At 34.2% G+C, this 13,029-nt stretch overlaps 1 pseudogene; it reads left to right on the plus strand.

The window, feature by feature from the left end:
• The first annotated feature begins 9,566 nt into the window (after positions 1-9,566).
• LOC148579460 (xyloglucan 6-xylosyltransferase 2 pseudogene) overlaps positions 9,567-13,029 on the plus strand; it is a 29,892-nt pseudogene continuing 26,429 nt past the window's right edge.

The raw sequence follows: 13,029 nt of genomic DNA on the forward strand, positions 1-13,029 counted from the left end.
TTTCAGACTTGTCGGGTTGGCTGAATAACCGACAGATGGGCCGCATCAGCCATAGGACAGGCATGTTTCATATGCATTTATTTGAATTAGTTGCTATCATTTCTTGGATATGCCTAACTGATATATATCACCTGCTATCTGTTATACTTGCTATTTGTATTATCTGCTCATTACTTGTGCATGAACTTGTTTGGTTGCTTGTTTCTGTTGCACTATGAGTAATGGAGGGATGGAGGAAATGGAGAAATGGTTTGGTGTTAGGTTAGGATTGAACTTGAGTAAGTTAGGTAGATTTAGAATACCTACCCCTGTTTATGGTTTCTGTTTAGTACTTAAGTTGGATAACTGAATAACGGAGTTCTAGGATTGCCTATGGCATTCTCAGGACCTTATTTATTATACGCGTGGCACTTTTACCATGCTGAGAACCTCCGGTTCTCATTTCATATTGTATTGTTGTTTTTCAGATGCAGGTCGAGAGGCTCCTCGCTAGACGTCTGGATCCTGGAAAGCGAAGTAGTCCTTGGGTGTATTTTGGTTTCTATTTGTATATATGTATATATATGTGTAGCTTACTCTCCAAGTAACTTATGTACGCTGCTCCTCTTAGAGGTTGAGGGAGACATAGGAGTTTACTTGGGTATTTTGTTGTATTTTGGGAATACTTAAGTATGATTATATGTATATGTATATCCTCTGGCCAGCCTTCGCTTTGCAGGCTGTGTCGGGGGCTAATTATACTGTTTCCTTGGCTTTCCTTTACATCTCGGTTTACCTTTATCTTTTTCTGATGAGGTTTCTTAGTACGCAAGTAATCTTATTCCTCGAGCGTTGCGCTTTTCATTTTTGTGATTTTTGTTTACCCGTTTGTTTTCAAGGCTCCTAGTATACTATTTTTTTCATAAATATATGTATATTTTTACTGTTTAGAGGTTCGTAATACATTACTATCTCAGTCTTATGACTTAAGCATAAGATTTAGTAGAGTAGGGTGTTACACAAATAAATATATTCACATAACTGTTAATAATACATTATAGTTATTCAATTAAACTTAAATACAATTTAAACCCAAAATATCAATTATTCAAATTAAATTGCATATTTTTCATCATTTTTTAATTACCCAAATTTTAATTTCAATTAAGAAAAATATCCAATAATAATAAAAATAACATAAGAATCCTAATTAATTTAAACTCAACTTATCATAAAATCAATTTAATTATCTTTAATAAAATAATTTTTAAAAATAAGCCGCTCAAACTAACAAATAATTCTTAAATAATTCATAATAGAGTTTTTAAAAATACGGGATATTACACTCTACTCACTTTACAAAAATTTTTGTTCTAGATAATTGATATAAGATAAAAAATGATTTACATTTACTTTACTTTCGAACATATCAAGAAAAAAGGTAAAAAGGTTTGGCATGTTTAGTTTCAAACATATGAGAAATCATATCACATGAACATGAAAGAAAAAAGGTGTAATAAGATGCATAAGTGATATGAGATAGGTTTGATGCAAAATAAATCTTAGAACCGAGAAATTCAGAACTTAACAAATAAGCTCAGTGTCCGTTTAAAATCTTCATCGAAGCATGATCACCTTACCTCATTCTTACAACCAAGTTAGGATTCCCTGATATATTAACTTCACCAATATCGTTTTCTAGTCGATCACTGAGTTCATTAGTTCAGGGCGCGTCACCTTACTACATGCATGATGTAATTCCCAAACCTATCACCTTTTTAACCCACAATCATCTCACAAATCTATTAACAGCAACCATGCATAAACGTGACATTAACTAAACTTTTCTGCCTAATTGAAAGCTTCATAGCTTCTTATGATGCCGCATACTTACGGGTTTCACCTTTTATGTCCACAAATTATGTCCTAAAAAATTAATGTATTGCTTGCTATATCTAAAAATTTCACGTGTCACCAAATGAGCTCAAGCTTGATCAAAGCGATACAAAATTTAGACAGGAACCGAGAAACATACGGACGGTGCTTACAAGAATTTGAAAAGATGCTTAAAATCATAATTAAATAAAGATGTACATAAAAAATGAAGTGTGCCAGGGAAAAAAAAGTCAAAACGCATCATTTTAAGAAAAAAAATCTAAATTAAAGAAATTTGATAGGAACATTATAAGAAAAGATAGTATATTAGATCAAATAATTAAAGCAAGTTCCACTGGAATCAAAGAAGTGCAAACTTCATAAATGAAGGCCGTAAATGAAAATGTTTCCAAAGGCTTAAGGATTGTTTATTGTGCTAAAACAAGTTCAAGATCAAATCAAATAGTACCAGATTTACGAAAAAAATACAAGCAATTTCAAAGATGAATATTTTAAAAGATTTAAGCAAACATTTCAAGAACTAATCCCTGAAACGTAACTTCTAACATTTTCAAACCTCGTGATTCACATTACTAACCAATTTTACTTTATCTATGATAACCTATTAGTGTTTCTGTAAATATAAATGATCAGTATCAAGTTAGTCACAATTAATACCAAGAAATATGTAACGGTAGACTAACAAAGTTAATCTATAAATAATCATGCATATAAAATTCAAATTCTTGTCATTATTAGGACAAATTTTACTGCATAATAGATATCCAGAATATGTAGTGAAGCATAGTTAGTCCACTCCTAAGACTCTAATTAGAAAGGACCGCTCTGATACCATAATGTAACGTCCTTTCTAGCAAAATACCATACTTAAGTCATAGTATTTCTATTAGAAAGAACATTACATAGACTTTTCTATTATTATCTATTCAATATACGAGCCTTTTACGACGTTAACTGATAGATAATTTCCAAAACTCGGCAAGTGTACCGAATCGTATCAAGTAATACCACGGTGAGTGTATTATGTTCCCATGAGGATTAATGAATTAAGCAACAATGATTAATTGACTACTCTAATCAGACAAATTGAAACTTTAGTTTGAAAGGTATTTAGTATCAAAAATAGTGAATTAAATGAAAGCAGCTTGTAGATGATTGAGAAAGTAGTATGAATAAAAGCATTAAGGCTTCGGAGTTGTTTAGAATTAAGGGAAAATGCTTTTCACTATCTACTTTGATCATGCAAAGATGTATCTATGGCAAACTATAATTAATCAAACCTCAATCCCTTGGTAGTTCAATTTCTCTTAACCTAACAAACTGTCAATTCCTTGATTAATTAATTATGATAAGAGATGAGTCACGTTTACTGATTCAAAACCACCCAATTCTCAAGAACTAAACCTAGTTGATTTTATGTCACTTATCGAAACTAGTTTTAAAACTTTAAGAATTATGAGAAGAAGTTTTCAAGCTCAATTCCAATAACCAACTTTTCCAAGGTGATAACAGAATTCAATTTAGATTAGAATTATTTTTCAATACATTCCAATCCTTGTGATGAAGAACAAAAATTTGCTTCTTAAAAAAACATCAATGCATTAATCAAGAGTAGAAAAGCAATAACATTAGTCCATCGAAATCAATAGAGTTAACCTTAATAGAGGAGGTTAGTGACTCATGATATGCTTAAAAACAAAAACAATGAATTGAGACGACTGCCAGAAGAGCCAGCACGTGTGTGTCTCTCACTCCTTTTAAATGCTAACCCTAAACTTAGAATTCAAAATTCAAAACTCAATTAAAGAAAATAGAATCAAATCTAATCTAATCAAATTTTTTCATATATTTCTCCCTCTCAAGTTAAGCTATAGGTGATCTTCTTCATAATTGGTAATCAAAGCTTGATATCATGGACTTGTGCTTAATCTTAGATGATTAAAGTAAGTATTTAAAGTTTGGAGAGATTAGTGAAGGATTGGGAGGCCCTAAGAAATGGCCCATGAGGTGCGTTAGATGCAAGGTAGGTGCGTTGAACGCAGGGCCCAAATTTGGGATCCTTGAAGCCTATGTCCGCGTTGCGTTGGACGCATGGTGGGCTGCGTTGAACGCATCTAGAGTGGACAGCTACTAGAGGTGCTTATGGAGGTTGCGTTGGATGCATGGTTGGCTGCGTTGAACACATGGGATGGTGCATTGAACGCAGGGGCTTGGTGGGTTGAACACACGGCTAAGCTTGGAGGATGCGTTAGACGCATAGTGATGGTGCATTGAATGCATGTGACGGTGTGTTGAACGTAGTTGTTGCTTGGTCATCCAGGTGCTCTCTGTTTGGCTGCGTTGAACGCAAGACAATAGCGTTGGACCTTGGACGCAGGGCTGGTTGTGTTGTCCAGGAGCTCTCCAACTTAGATATGTTGAACACAAGATGGGCTGTGCTGGATGCAGCTTTTACTTAGAATGTCCAAGAGTCCTCTGACTTGCCTTTCTTCAGCTTTGTTATTGCTAAATTTCTTTCACAATCTCCTGCAATTAAAGAATTCAAAGCAACTCAAAGTAGTATTCACTAAACTATGAAACAATTTGTTATTAAAAAAGAATCACTAACTTATTGAATGAAATTCTAAGAAAAAAAACTAAAGATGCAGACGCATTATTAACATATTAATGATTATAAAAAAAAACCAATATTTTTTTTATTCATAGTACAAGCATGTTCAAACAAATATATTCACATAACTATTAATAATACATTATAGTTATTCAATTAAACTCAAATTCAATTTAAACCCAAAATATCAATTATCACTCAAATTAAATTGCATATTTTTCATCATTTTGAAGTTACTCAAATTTTAGTTTCAATTACGCAAAATATTCAATAATAATAAAAATTTTATAAAAAATTTTAATTAATTTAAACTCAAATTATCATAATAAAATTAATTTAATTATCTTTAATAAAATAGTTTCTAAAAATAAGCAGTTGAAACTAATAAAATAAATCCTAAATAATTCATAATAGAGCTTTCAACTAGTCAATCGAATCAAGTTTATTCGATTTATTATAGGTACAATATAGACATGGAAAATCGAATCAAATTTATTCGATTTAATACTCAGTACAAAATATACATAGTAAATCAAATCAAACTAATTCGATTTACATGTAAATAACATAATTAAAGTCAATTTGGTTCGATTTATATAGAGGTGTAAAACAAGATATGTAATCAGTTTTAATTTAAAATATTTGCATAATTTTAAATTCTATTTATTTTGTTAATGTAAATTATCTTAAAAAGATAAATTAAAAATGTTATTTTTTATTCTTTACAATCATTTGAAAATAGATATTGTGATGAACAACTCTTGATGTTGAAAGCTTAGAAGAAAAATTTTAAGAAAAAATTGTGTTGTATTTTGATTTTCTTCTGTTTGTATTGAATTACTATTAGATTTTTAGTTTTTTTTTTTATTAATTTTAATTAATTTTAGTTGAAGAAAAATGCTAAATGAGTTCATTTGCTGGCCCGCCAATTTTCTATAAAACAAACTAGTATTTTAGATTCATGTTATTTTAACGGATCGATTTTAAATAATTCTATTTTAAATAGAACAGATAATAACTCGCTTTATCATTCCTAATTTGAAAGCATGAATAAATTTCAGCCATACTACTATGATAGTCTAAAAATTTATAAGTAATTTTTTTTAATTTATAAAAATATATAACATTAATGTTTAATATCATTTTTAAAATTAAATTATAATATTTTAAAAAATTATTTAAATATTTATGAAAAAGTTAAAAAATAATTTTTTTTATAATAAAATTTTTTTTATTATTCTTCTTTTAAAATAAATATTTTAAGACTAAAAAATTAAATACAAAATAATTTATTTTTAAACCACTTTTAATATAAATATTTATTATTTAAATTTTTAAAAAAAAATTAATTAAATTATTTATTCAAACTAAACCAATATTTATAATTTTATATATGTAATATTTATAGTTACATACTTACATACATATCACATATAATCTCAATATTTATTCTAATAATAATTAATAAATATAAATATAAGTAAAAAGATAAATTATGGCTAATTATGACTCCCAAATTTTGGCCACAAACATTTTTGTAACTAGTTTTACTATGGAGGTGGTCAATTTTTCTCATTAAATATTAATTCACTTTTAGTTTTCCAAAATAGATAGATCAATCACGTCTAATATAATTAACATCAGAAAGTTTGCGTGTCAACCTGGTGGTACTTAATTAGTTTTTCATTTTTTTGTCGCTTAAAATGTTTGAACTTGATTATAAATGTTCAATTTTATGTTTTCAAGTTATGTAGAATTTGAATCTTCTCTCAATTTCTAGTGGTGAATATTATAGTGTTTATGATATTTAGTTTAACTTACTAAAAAAAATAAATAATAAGATTTAATAAATTTTAAATATTTTATTTTTATTTTATATATTTTATTTTTTATTTATAAAAATAAATTAGATAATTTAGACACCATAATAAAAAGACACTATAAAAGTGACCATTTCTAGTTATATGAAAAAATGTTGGTCAATGTGAATTCCCTAAGGCCTAAGCTAAGTAATACGGCCTTTAAGGTAATTATTGGTTAAGCTAGTTTCTGTTCATTTGATTTTGTGTCTAAAGTTAGAATATCATTCTAAAATCTAACATAACCTAAACATTTCGATTAATAAGATAGTTGGTTGAAATATAACGTTTTATTAAAATTATTTTAATTTTATATTTAGATTTAAGTTGATAAAATTTTTTGAAAGAGTATTTGTACTTTTAAAAATATAAGTATTTTATTTTATATTTAGTAAATTAAAAAATTTATGTGCTTATATTTATAATTTTTAAAAGTTAAGAATGCTTTTAAAAATATTTAAAAGAGTATTTTTTTAAAATTTACTTATACTTATCAAAATTAAAAAATTTAATATAATTTTGTATATTAATTAATAATATTTATTATAATAATTTAAATTTTAAAATTATTATACCAAATATACTTGTGTTGCTTATACTTATTAAAAATTATTTTTATTTTAGTTTACTAAATACAGATATTATAACTTTTAAAAAACTAATTTTTAAAAGTTAATTTTTATAAAATATTTTTAAAAAATAAAAATTTTATCAAACTAAGTCTTAAAGCGGTAATAAATCTTCAATACTTATTGAATAATTAAAGAAAAATAAAATTAATCATTTGCACTCAACCACGCTTCTATATATTTTTTATTTCCATTTCCATGAGGCCATGAGACTAAATTTTTAAAGTGATATTTTTTAGAGTAAAGTACTATTTTAGTCTTTAATGTTTGGGATAGATTTTATTTTAGTTAACTCTAATGTTTTAATCGTCATATTTTTTTCGCAAAACGTTTAAGTAGCATCAATATTATTCCACTGTCAAATCTCTCACTAATACTTATAAAATTGATGTACTATTAATAATGCTTTTATTAAAGTTACGTTTGTTTATCAATTCTCCTCTTTCACCTTTATCCTCTTAATAAGTCCAAATTTTATTTTCTTACTTCTTTTTATACTATTAGTTCTCTAAGAAGAATTTGAAGAAGAAACAAAAAAAATAGAAGAATGGAATTTACACTTGTTAAGAGATTGAACAATCATAACTTTAACAAAAGCATTGTTAATAATATATTAATTTTGTTAAATATTAATGAGCGAGAGATTTAACTGTAATAATATTGATACTATTTTATTTAAATATTTTAGAATAAAAATAAAATGATTAAAACGTGAAGGATCAAAATAGAATTTATTATTAAAACCAATTTAAATAAATACAAGAAATAAACCCTAGCAGAGAAAGAGTACGTACTCCGTACTCAGAAAGAATGAGAGAAGGAGAGAGCGGGAACGAGTGTTTGAGGGTGAAACACAGTGAGCATGGCGGCCATGCCGTCGGAAGAGATAAGGGGGAGAGTGTGGGTGGGGGTGCATCCGGTGTCAAGGAGGGTTTTTCAAATCCTACAAAGATCTCCTTTAGAGATAAAGTCATTGGTCCAGAGAAATCGAAGGCGTTTGCACTTGCAGGATCTCTATCTGGGGATAGTATAGCCACGGTGGTGGGCAAGCAGGGCGATTCCCAACCTCCATGTGTAAACTTCACTGAAGAAGCCAAGCTTTGTTTGGCAGAGCCTTATCGAGAAGCTTTAGTGATTAAGGTTCTTGATAAAAATTATAGTTACACAGCTCTTTCACACAAGCTTCGGATGGTTTGGCGCATCAAAGGTGGCTTTGATCTGCTTGATGTGGGGTTTGGGTACTTCATGGTAAAATTCGATGCATGTGAAGATCGTGAGAAGGTCATGCTTGGTGGTCCGTGGTTGATTGAGGGGCACTATGTTGCTGTAAAACCGTGGGATATAGATTTTCGGCCATGTGAGCAATCTTTCGGGTCTACGCTTGTATGGGTTCGGATTTCGGGGCTCCCAATCTGGTGCTATCAGGAACAGGCCATGATGCGTATTGCTTCTGCAATAGGAGTTCCCATCAAAGTGGACTTAGCCACTAAATTAGCTGAGAGAGGACGATATGCCCGAGTATGTGTTCAAATAAATTTAGGACTGCCAGTGATCAAGCATATCATTGTGGAAGGCGTAACTCATGTAGTGGAGTATGAAAGTTTAAATTTAATTTGTAACTCTTGTGCACGTTATGGTCACGATATGGCACAGTGCTTGGGTAGAGACTCTAGGGAAGGAAAGAGTGTTGATTCCGATGCCACCAAGCCACGGGACGGTACAAAGGCAGTGCCACATCCTGAGACCAAAAGTCACAATTCAAATGAAGTAGAACCTAATGTGGTAGGTGGCATTACTGGCGAGAATCCTGCATCGAATTTGCAAGAAGATTTGGAGGCTAATAATTTGGAAGGAAATAATGTTGAAGAGGCTTGCATGCATGATGAACCAGGCTGGGAGCAAGTTGTGAGGAAAGGTAAAACCAAGCTGGGTCAGAAGCAATCTAACAAGGTCCAAAGAGGCATTCAATCCAGAATCGATTCGGGTAGAGTAATCAGGCCCACCATTCACTATTCTCACACGAATGGATCAAGCTCCTATCGTGCTAGGGTCGGGTCACGAGTCAAGGTCGGACACAGCGCTTCCCGTGTTGGTGAGACGTCGATCTCCTCAACCCGACACACCCCAGTGCCTTGCGGGTCCTCTCTCCGGAAACGACCAAGGCCGGGGTCCCTACAGAGCTCGCCAGTTGAGAAGAATGGAGGCACGGTGATGGAAGCATCGTCATGTCTTCCTGCAACCGTGAAGGAGGGTGTTACCGTGGCGGTTCCATTGGAGAAGGAAGGCGCATTGCCGGCTGTTACTGCGTCGGTAGGCGGGATTAAGGAGATATTCCAGGGAGATCCGGCAAACCTGAAGGTCACGGGAGTCACTTCCGCTGGGCAAGCCTCGGTTTGAGGTTGGTGAAGCACTTTGATTTCCTTGTTTTATATTTTTATATTTTATATTATGGATAGTTTAAATATAATAGCTTGGAATATTAGGGGTGCTTCTAATAAGTTAGCTCGGGTGAATTGTAAAGAGCTGGTTAGGAAATTTAAACCTGTAATTTTTATTGTGGTTGAAACTCACTGTCCTTTTCAACACTTGAAAATGTTCTGGGAAAGACTTGGTTATCACCCTATTGGTATAGTGGAGGCGTCAGGACACAAGGGGGGTATTTGGTTCCTTTCTGCAATACAGGGTGTTCACTGCAAATGGGTTGATGCTTTCGATCAGTGTGTTACAGTTGAGGTTCAGGTAAATAATGTGATTTGGAGGTGCAGTGGTATCTATGGTAGTCCTCAATTTAATACCAGAGTTTTGCTATGGGATTATCTTGTTACTCAGTCTTCGTCTTTCTGCGGGCCATGGATTGTTCTTGGTGATTTTAATGAAGTACTATTCTCTCATGAATCTAAGGGTTGCCTCTTCTCGAGTCATCATGCAGATCGGCTTGCTGCCTCTCTAGGGGATAGTAATCTGTTTGACTTGAAGACTATTGGAAGACAATTTTCTTGGTACTGAAGGGTTAAAAATGGTGTTGAGGTGGCGAAAAAACTTGACCGGGTTTGTATCAATAGTGGCTGGCTATCTCTATTTCCAGAGGCTTACGCAGAAATTTTAAATAGGCTTCAATCTGATCATTGTCCTATCCTAGTACGCTGTATAGGTCGTCCCCAACCGAAAAAGAATAGACCTTTTCGGTTTATTGCAGCTTGGGCAACTCATCCGGGGTACAGAAATATTGTGAACCAGTCATGGCAGGCTGGCTACAGAGAGATGCACGGCAAGCTTTCAGAAGTGCAGAAGAACTCTTTGGAGTTTAATTCTAAAGTGTTCGGCAATATTTTCGTTAGGAAATGCAAATTGGAGAGACAGATTAATTTCCTTCAGAAGCGACTTGAAGTAATGGAAGATTTGTCTATGCGGCAAAAAGAAAAACAGCTGATTGAGGAATTTAATAACACGCTTGTGCAGGAGGAATTTCTATGGTTTCAAAAATCCAGAGAGCAGTGGGTAAAATTTGGGGATAGAAATACCAAGTTCTTTCATGTCCAGACTCTTGTGCGGAGAAAGCATAATAAGATTCATGGTCTCTTTCTTCAAGATGGGGTGTGGGAAACGGACCCGGATGTCCTTAGAATGGAAGCTGAATCCTTCTATAAACGCCTATTCTGCCAGTCGGAGGATGTAGACTTAGGTTGTCTTGGTGATGTGCCACTGCCTTCCCTGAATGATGAAGCCTGTTGTAGCCTCACAGCGCCAGTTACTCTGGAAGAAGTTAAGTCGGCTGTTTTCAGTATGCATTCTTTTAAGGCGCCAGGCCCTGATGGGTTTCAGGCTTTCTTCTTTAAAGAATACTGGAAGATTGTTGGTTTTGATGTTTGGACTATGGTTCGTCATGCGTTCTCTGGTTTGGATATGGATCCAAGGATGATGGAAACTCTTGTGGTTCTTATTCCGAAGGTAGAAAACCCGGTTTCCATGAAGGATTTCCGACCAATTAGTCTCTGTAATGTGGTTTACAAAGTTATAACGAAGGTCCTGGTCAATAGACTTCGTCCCCATCTCAAAGAGATTATTGGGCCCTTCAAGGAGGGTTTATCCCGGGGAGAGGAACCCCTGACAACATCATTGTAGCACAAGAGGTTCTCCATTTCATGAAGAAGACAAAGTCAAAGAAAGGCACCCTGGCCTTTAAGATTGATTTGGAAAAAGCGTACGATAGAGTGGATTGGGGATTTCTGAAACAAACCCTGGTGAGTTTTGGCTTTCCTCCTCCGACAGTCAATCTGATTATGCGTTGTGTCACTGCTTCCTCACTGTCTATCCTCTGGAATGGGGATAGATTAAATAGCTTTACTCCGAGCAGGGGTCTTAGGCAAGGAGATCCTATATCACCGTATCTGTTTGTGTTGTGTATGGAGAGATTGTCCTGTTCTATTAATCAGCAAGTTGATAAGGGCGTGTGGAAGCCAGTTGCGGTTTCTAGAGGGGGTCCAAGAATTTCTCATTTGATGTTTGCCGATGATTTGCTTCTTTTCTGTAAAGCTGAAAAACAGCAAGTTCAAACTGTAATGGTAGCTTTGGAAAATTTCTGCAGAGCCTCTGGGATGAAGGTTAATGTGGAAAAATCTAAAGCGCTATGCTCCAAGAATGTTTCAGCGACAAGAAAAGAGATTTTCACTAGAGTCTCCTCCATCAGATTCGTTCAGAACTTGGGCAAGTATTTAGGGGTGAACCTTAATCACTCTCGGGTGACACGCGCAACTTTCAACGATGTTTTGGACAAGATTCGGGGAAGGCTAGCCAGCTGGAAAGGAAGATTGCTTAATAAAGCAGGCAGACTCTGTTTGCTCAACTCGGTAGTGACTGCGATTCCTACTTATCGCATGCAAGTATCTCTCTTCCCTAAAGGGGTAACTAATAAGATAGAATCCATGATGCGAAACTTTCTATGGAAGGGTCAAGCTGATGGTAGAGGCCTGAATCTAGTTAACTGGAAAGTGTTGGTCACTCCTAAGAAGTTTGGAGGTCTGGGAATTAGAGATCCCTTTTGTGCCAATATTGCTCTTCTTGGAAAACTAGTTTGGCAACTTTTTCACCATCCCAACAAGCTATGGGTTCAACTGTTGACGGAGAAATACCATTCTTCTAAGGATGATTGTTTTAGTCGGTCTCGAGGAAGTGGATCTTATGTTTGGAAGAGTATATGTCGAGCTTGGGATATCCTAAAGGAAGGTTTTAGTTGGTGCATTGGGGATTTGGAACAGAACTTTTGGTTTTCTAAATGGAGAAGAGAGGGGCGACTGTGTCAGGAGATGGATTATGTTCACATTTCTGATTCGGATCTCAGGATCTTGGACCTTTGGTCATCTGGACAGTGGAACCTTGAGAATATCTATTCTCCTCTGAATCAGTCTCTGCAGAGCAACATTAATTCTTACAACCCAGATGTTCAAGCTGGTTCAGAGGTCGGTTGGTGTTGGACTGGTGCGGCCTCAAAGGTTTATGATGCTCATAGTGGTTATTTATGGCTCAGTAAGAAGATGTTTAGTTGGGAGGATAGGGGTAATTGGCTTTGGCTTTGGCGTCAACATGTTCCGGAAAAGCACAAAATTTTGGCCTGGCTATGTCTTCGGGAGGCTCTTCCTACTGCTGCATTTCGTTTTAGAAGGGGCATTTCGCACACGGATAGCTGTCCACGATGTTTCTCAAGTCAGGAGTCGGTTTTACATTGTATTCGGGATTGTCCAAAAGCCCAACTTGTTTGGCAAGCTTTAGGGATCTCCGATCAACCAGTGGATTTGATGAGTTGGTTCTTACATAATAGCAAACAACGCCCCTTTAGATTCTTTTCTGGTCTCTGGTGGATTTGGTGTTCGAGAAACAACGAGATCTTTCATCCTCACGAGCATTGGACCACAGACAAGGTGATTGGTATGGCTTTGTCCTTAGAAAAGGAGCTCCGAAATATTTTTGAGTTGCAACGACTATCTATCCCCTCAACCATTAGTGTCTCTTGGATTCCCCCCTCAGTGGGTACCTTTAAGATTAATTGTGATGCTAGCTA

Source organism: Arachis ipaensis, chromosome B10 (genome assembly GCF_059453495.1).
Source record: "Arachis ipaensis isolate K30076 ecotype BB chromosome B10, ASM5945349v1, whole genome shotgun sequence".
NCBI classification, from domain to species: domain Eukaryota; kingdom Viridiplantae; phylum Streptophyta; class Magnoliopsida; order Fabales; family Fabaceae; genus Arachis; species Arachis ipaensis.